This window comes from Quercus lobata, chromosome 5 (assembly GCF_001633185.2).
Source record: "Quercus lobata isolate SW786 chromosome 5, ValleyOak3.0 Primary Assembly, whole genome shotgun sequence".
NCBI classification, from domain to species: Eukaryota; Viridiplantae; Streptophyta; class Magnoliopsida; order Fagales; family Fagaceae; genus Quercus; species Quercus lobata.
Window position 1 is genome coordinate 56,960,338 of NC_044908.1, and position 7,408 is coordinate 56,967,745.

A 7,408-nucleotide genomic window follows, 5' to 3' on the forward strand; every position below is an offset into this window, starting at 1 on the left:
TTTGTCAGAACAGGAAATCATTAATAAAATGAGTCACATGTCTATGGTTGGTATTGCTTATCACAACAACCATGATCTCGATCAACCTGAAATTGTTAACTTGCTTCTTACTGGTTTTTCTGGTACTCTTCGTGGATGGTGGGATTCATACATCACTGAAGAATCCAAAGAGTCTATTAAACACGCTGTTAAAAAAAATGATGAAGGTTTGCCTATTTTTGATGAAAGTATTGGTCGTGGTATTCCTGATGGTGTTAATACCTTGATCTATACCATTCTCAAACATTTTGTTGGTACTCCATCCAATATTTCATCCCGTGTTTCTGATTATTTGAATAATTTGAATTGTCCAACTATGTCTGATTAAAGATGGTACCAAGATGTTTTTACTTCCAGGGTGATGCTCCGGAAAGATTTCCATAAGCCTTATTGGAAAGAAAAGTTTATTGACAGTCTGCCTCCAATCTTTGCTCATAAGGTAAAACAAAAATTAATGGGTAAAAATGATTCTATTGATTATGATAATTTAACTTATGGTGATATTTTCAGTACTATTAAAAAACTTGGTATTAATATGTGCAATGATGAAAAATTGTTAAAACACCAATTAAAGAATAAAAGAAAAGCTAAATATGACATGGGAAATTTTTGTGAACAATATGGTCTGCCTCCTATTGCTCCTAGGCAAAAAAGTAAAAAACATGATAAAAGCCATAAAAAATACAGAAATAATTTTGTTAAACCTAATGATTTCTATGCTAAGAAGAAAAATATTTCTAAAAAACATGTTAAACAAAGATCAAGTAAAGGTAAATGCTTTAATTGTAGTAAACCTGGACACTTTAGTAAAGACTGTAAAGAAAAACCTGGTAAATTAAAAAACAAGTTCAACATGTTAAACATTGCTGATAATGTGCAAGAAGAATTATTCAGAATCCTTGAATCAAACACCCTGTCTGATTTTTTGGAAGATGATTTTTCTTCTTCATCTGATTCTTGCTATCAATCTGCTGATGATTCTTCTGATTCTCCTAATATTAAAATTGGTTGTAGAGACTCCTGTTGCAATGTTATTAATGCTCTCACGAAAAGTGAAGAAGATGAAAAATTGATAATTCAGCTAATAAATCAAATTCAAAACCCTGAACTCCAGAATGAATATTTGGATAGGTTTAAGAAAAACTTGATAAGAGATGAAATTGGTAAAAAACCAAAATCAACCATAAGTTTTGAAGAAACTTTGGAAAGATTTAATAAAAAGAAATCTAAAGAACTAACTGTTAATGATCTCTAAAATGAAATTCATATTGTTAAACAAGAGATAAATGAATTAAAACATGAATTTAAAAGCATGAAAAGTGATAACCATAATCTCAAACAAGAATTGACAATGCTAAAACTTGATAAAGATCTTAATAAATCCAGTAACGAACAAAATGAGCACAGTGATGGAGATGCTTCCAGTCAACAGGCTCTTCTTTCTAACAAAGGTACTCCTAATACTTTCACTGATCCCCAACTTGCTTTTGTTAATAAATTATTTCCTCCAAAATGGTTTACAAAAGTTAAAATTGTTGTTTCTCCTGATTATCATTTCACTGTTATTGCTATGATTGATTCTAGTGCAGACATGAACTGTATCCAAGAAGGACTAGTTCCTTCAAAATACTTTGAAAAATCTACTGAAAGATTGGTTTTTGCTAATGGTTCTCAGATGAAAATAAAGTATGAATTGAATAAATCTCATGTATGCCATGCTAATGTTTGTTTTAAGATTCTTTCTGTTCTTGTTAAAAATATGACTGATAAAGTGATTCTTGGTTTGCCTTTTATAAATGCTTTATATTCTTTTCTTGTTGAACATGATGGAATTACTACTGATCCTTTTAGACAAAGAGTAAAATTCAAATTCGCTTCAAAGTTTGAAATTGATATTGATAATCTGTTTTATAAGAAAGACTCTCCCATGAATGAACTTGTTCAAGAACTAATAATGAATTCTAATGATTTTAAAGGTAATTTTTATAACACCAAAATGATAAAAACTATCCATTATCCTAACAATATTAATGATTCTTTGCAGGAATCGAATAATGATGCATGGATAAATACCACTAATAAGTGGGACAATAATAATATCCATATTTATACCACTAGTAAGTGGATTATTATGGAAAAGAAAACCAAGGGAAAAGCTCCTGCACAGGACTATTCTCAAAACAAAGGGTTCCCAGCGGGACGACCTTTTACAATGCATGAAGGCGCATCTTCTGGTGTAAAACCCAGTGGATCAACATCCCTTCAAGGAGATGTCCTGGCAGAGGTGACATACTCCAATGGTGATATATTAATTGCTTTACAGGAAGTTTTGTCAAAAAATCTACAATTCCACAATGGAACCTATTCAGAATTACCTGATTCTATTAAATTCATTCTTGATAACCTTCAGTTTGCTTTTACCAAAAACCACAGTAATGTTTTTCACAAAACCCTTAGAGCCCTTGAAATCCACCTTGTTAACCTTACTGCTCAAAATGAGATTTATATGAGCCATTATGGTAACCTTATTCTAGAAAATGACCTTGCTTCAAATATTGACTTCATCCCAGAAAATAACCTTGTTTCAAACAATGAGGCTCTTGTGAGCCATCTTAAAACCTACACTAGTCAACTCTTTGGCAAAAAGGAAATCCATTCGATGGATAAAAAGACTATAATGGGCACTGATTATGCTAGATTGAGTCTTAAGACCCAATCCATGTTAAGAAGTGCTGTTGCCAACTTGCCTTCAGATTTACAATCTCGCATTCTGGATAGCAAGGCTATGTCTAGGTCTTTTGACCTATGGTCCAAGTATTTCAGAAAACTTGTTACTGCCACTATTCCTGACCCTAATGAATTAGATGAAGGTGATAATGTCTTTATTCAGCTTGAATGGGAAGATCACTTTGGGAGCAATCTCAGAGTATATGAAAAGAAACATCCCTTTCCTGGTCTCCTTATTAACTTTGATGATGGTTCATATTTCACTGATGAAGATTCAGATGATAGTGATGATGATGATCCTAATTCTAGCTGGCTTTCCCAAATGTTTGAATATGGCTTTGTTAGGTTTGTAAAGTTGACAAGTCATAAACAGGCCAGCCAACTTCCACAGATCATTTAGAATGCTATTAAAGGGTTTGAAAACTCTTCCACTAGACCTTTTGTTACTATTAGATGCTGGAGCACTCTGCCAAAATGGGAGAGAAATAACTGGATGAATGTTAACCCCTCAAAGCATCTCATTCTCATTAATGGTTATACTCACCAAGGGCCATGGTTCAAGGGAAATTCTCAATTGTCCTTTAAAGATCCTTTTGGTGTTGCAAAATGCTGGAGAAATTATTTTAATAATCAAATTCGTGAAGTTGCTCATGATCTATGGAAAAATTATCATTTCATTGGGAGCATAGGTAGAATTGCTGTTTTTGGCCCCAAACCCTATGCTGATGCCTTTGTTCACCTATAAACAAAAGATCATCCTAATCTAAACAGTCTTCTTATCCCAGGAAAAACTCCAAAGTTTGAGCCAATTTTATATTGCGGATTCTGTAATAAGTATGCTATTTACCATGAGCATGTATGTGATTCTCCACAAGGTCCTTTTGATCCTTTTGATGGTTATCCCTCCGATGCTCCCTCTACTGATTGATGAGGTCACTACTATTTAGAGAATGGTTTTACTTTATTTGTCTGGCTTGCACAACAGCCAAGATAAAATATTGCCCTTCACAAATATGTTGCGGAAAATCCGGTACTGGTTCATAATACTCCGGATTTTGCAGAAGATTTTGATTCTCTTATTTGTCTAGCCTGCACAATGACCAATGCTCCAATATTTACTACTACTAGAAGCTGGTTTTCCACTATTATGATGCTTCCAAAGGATCCCGAAGATTAATGTTCACGTGAAGACAACAAAATGCATGCCTATTAGTTCCTTTTGTTGGCTTCTTTCCTATTGGCTTCTTTTGTCTCTAAAGGACACCAATAATGAGGTCTTATTCCTACACTTATAGGGCACTACGGAGGATTCCCAAAATCCTACAAAATTCCTCACAAGATTGGGTCAAAAAAGAGGAGAAATTCCAATTTTTACTATTCAGTCACTATTCACCTGTCACTATTCATCTGTCACTATTCACTGTTACTGTTCATCTGTTACTGTTCATGACACTGTTCACTCCGAATTTTGCCTATTTAAGGGGGGTTGTCCCTTATGTTTGGAAGTTTTTTCTCAAGCAAAGTTAGAAGCAAAGTTTTAGTTCTGATTTCTCTTCCCTTAGAACTAGCCTTCTTAGAGAGAAAACCCACTTGCTTCTACTACTACTACCTTGTTTACAACCTTATTCATCCTTGTTCACTACAAGCCTTGTAACCCTACAAACCTTGTAACTAGGACTAGTTCAAGCTTTGTAACTGTTAATCTGTAACTGTTGAGGTCTTATATTCACTACTACTACTGTAAGTGTTTATCCTACTTTCAATAAGAAGTATTTTCAGTTCTATGTTCATTACTTTACTTGTTGCTACCACCACCTTGGACGAATTACCGCCATACCGGATGGTTCTAAATTGCTTTCATTTATTTTGAACTATTGTTCTTATTTACTTTGAATCATTTTGATATATACTGCTTGGCTGGTCCTACCGCCTTATTATTGTTCTTACGTTCAAGTTACTTACTTTCAAGCTATTTACTTACAAGTTCTTTACATTATTTCCATTTACTATATTACTGTGCTTTCACTCCTTCTCTTCAGCAGTGCGTCCCCTTCCATTTACTATATTACTGTGCTTTCACTCCTTCTCTAGTCCTAGTTACAAGGTTTGTAGGATTACAAGGCTTGTAGTGAACAAGGATGAACAAGGTAGTAGTAGAACAATAGTAGTAGTAGAAGCAAGTGGGTTCTCTCTCTAAGAAGGCTAATTCTAAAGGAAAAGAAATCAGAACTAAAACTTTGCTTGGAAAAAACCCCAAGGGACAACCCCCCTTAAATAGGCAAAGTTTTGAGTAAACAGTACTTGTGAACAGTAAAAGTTAACAGTTAAAAGATAAATTGCTGAAAGCAATCTTGGTGTGACTAAAAGTTGCGGGAAACATGGGGAATCAACTTTTCAGAGCATTATCATCAGGATTGGAAATTAACAGTGAAAGTCCACTAGTAAACAGTGTAGCATTTGGCCTTTATGCAGGCTAGACAAATAAGCTCAATCTTCTTGAAGATCTGGAGTGTTATCTTCATCATGTCCAAACAACTCTTGGTCATATGGGAAATAGGGATTGTGAGCAACAGATTCTTCAGAGGAGGCTTTGGATTCTTCTTGATCAGCAACAGCTTCTGCCCATTTGAGTAAAGCTCGAAGAGCATCAGGATTCTTTCTCAAATTGTCAATAGAGGAGCTTTTATTCTGAACATTTTTGCCGGAAGAAGAAGAGGGAGCATCAGCAGGAGCAGGGGTTTGAACAAAGGAATGATTTTTTTCCATGGGCAAAGCAACAGCAGATGAAGATTCTCTGGAAATAGAGGCAACAGCAGTAATGATCTTTTGAGTGTGAGGGAATTTTCCCCACCATTTTACATACCAATGCCTAGAGAGAACATCACCATCTTTCTCATATTGCCATTTCAATATCCAAGGTATTTTATATTTCTTAACAAAATGAAGCAAAGCAGGAAATTTGGCTCCATAAGGATCACACCTATAACATTTCTTGAAACAGTTGAAAGCATCAAGCAATGGTGCAGGAAATAATTCAGTAACAGGACCAAATTGGGCCCACCAGCGGTTGAACCAAAGGGGCAATTCACCAGTGAATTCTTTGTCAAAGTTAACAAACCAGGAATGAGACATGTTTTCATTCTGGTGCAGCATGAATCTTGTCCAAGCCATGATATAATCATAATATGAATAGGGAATGGGGGAATTTGGCATTGTTCTGGTACATGTAAGAGAAGAGCCCCATTGTTCTTCAGAAATGAAATTGACCAAGTAAACACTGTGGTAAATAATTTTGGAAGTGTCCTTTTGATCAGAAATGGTGTTAATAATAATAGATCTTTCATGGCGCAGAAGATCAGAATAATAATTTAAATTCTTTTCCCTATGCTCCGGAATCCAATGAAACTTTAGAGGGAAATAACTCTTAGCAAGTCTAAGAGGATCAGAAATAGAGGCTCTGTTGGGTTCAACATAAAACAGGTGTTGGTAATATTGTTTTTTGATGTATTGAGGGGAACTTTTTGGAAAAACAGTTTTAATGGGCCGGTTAACAGGGGTTAAGGCATAAGGATCATAAGATGAAGCAAGAACAGTGGAGTAATTAATCCTAGGAATGGTTCTAAGGGTGGTGAAATGGTTGGTTATGTCAAGGGGAGAAGTAGGTTCTTTTTTAACAATTTGTTTAGGGGTTTCAATAGGAGGATTATCTTTTGGTCTTCTACTTGCCATTGTGACACTGCAGAAATTCACGGGTAAGGAAATCAAGGATAGAATTTTGAGATCCTTTAATATATTCAATATCAAAATCAAAAACGCTTAAAATAGCTTGCCATCTAGCAAAAATATGTTTTGAAGCAATATTTTCAACATCTTTTTCAATAACATATTTAGCACTTTTGCAATCAATTCGTAACAAAAATTTTTGGTTTAACAAATCACTTTGAAATTTTGAAAAACATAGTACTATAGATAAAATCTCCTTTTTAATAGTACTATAATTTAACTGTGCATTGTTCCAAATGCCTGAATAGAAATAAAAAATTTGTTCAGATGACTCAGGAGAAACTTTTTGTTTTAGAATACCACCATAACCAACATCAGAGGCATCGGTCTCAACAATTTTGAAAGCACCAACAGTAGGAATACCAAGACAAGGCAATGTCTTGACATGAGTTTTGATTTGTTTAACAATAGAAGTATGAACATCAGACCAAGGGGGAGGATTACTTTTTAACCGATCAAATAGAGGTTTGCATTGTTTCCTCATATCTTTGTAAAAATCTGCAACATAGTTTAATGACCCAAGAAATCTTTGGAGCTGTGTTTTGTCAATGATAACATCAGGAAACTTATCAGCAAACTAGATGGCTCTATCTATAGGACGAATCTGTCCTTTAATATCGTAGCCAAGAAAACGAACTTTGGTTTGGAATAGTTTAACCTTCTTGGCTGAGACAACAAGACCATTTCTTTTGATAGTATCTAGAAACGAATTCAAGTGTTTCCAATGTTCGCCAATAGAGCTAGAGTAAACAAGAACATCATCAATATAAACAACGGTGAAATGACTGAAGGAGTTAAAAATATCATTCATGATATTTTGAAACTCACTTGGGGCATTTTTAAGACCAAATGGCATAAC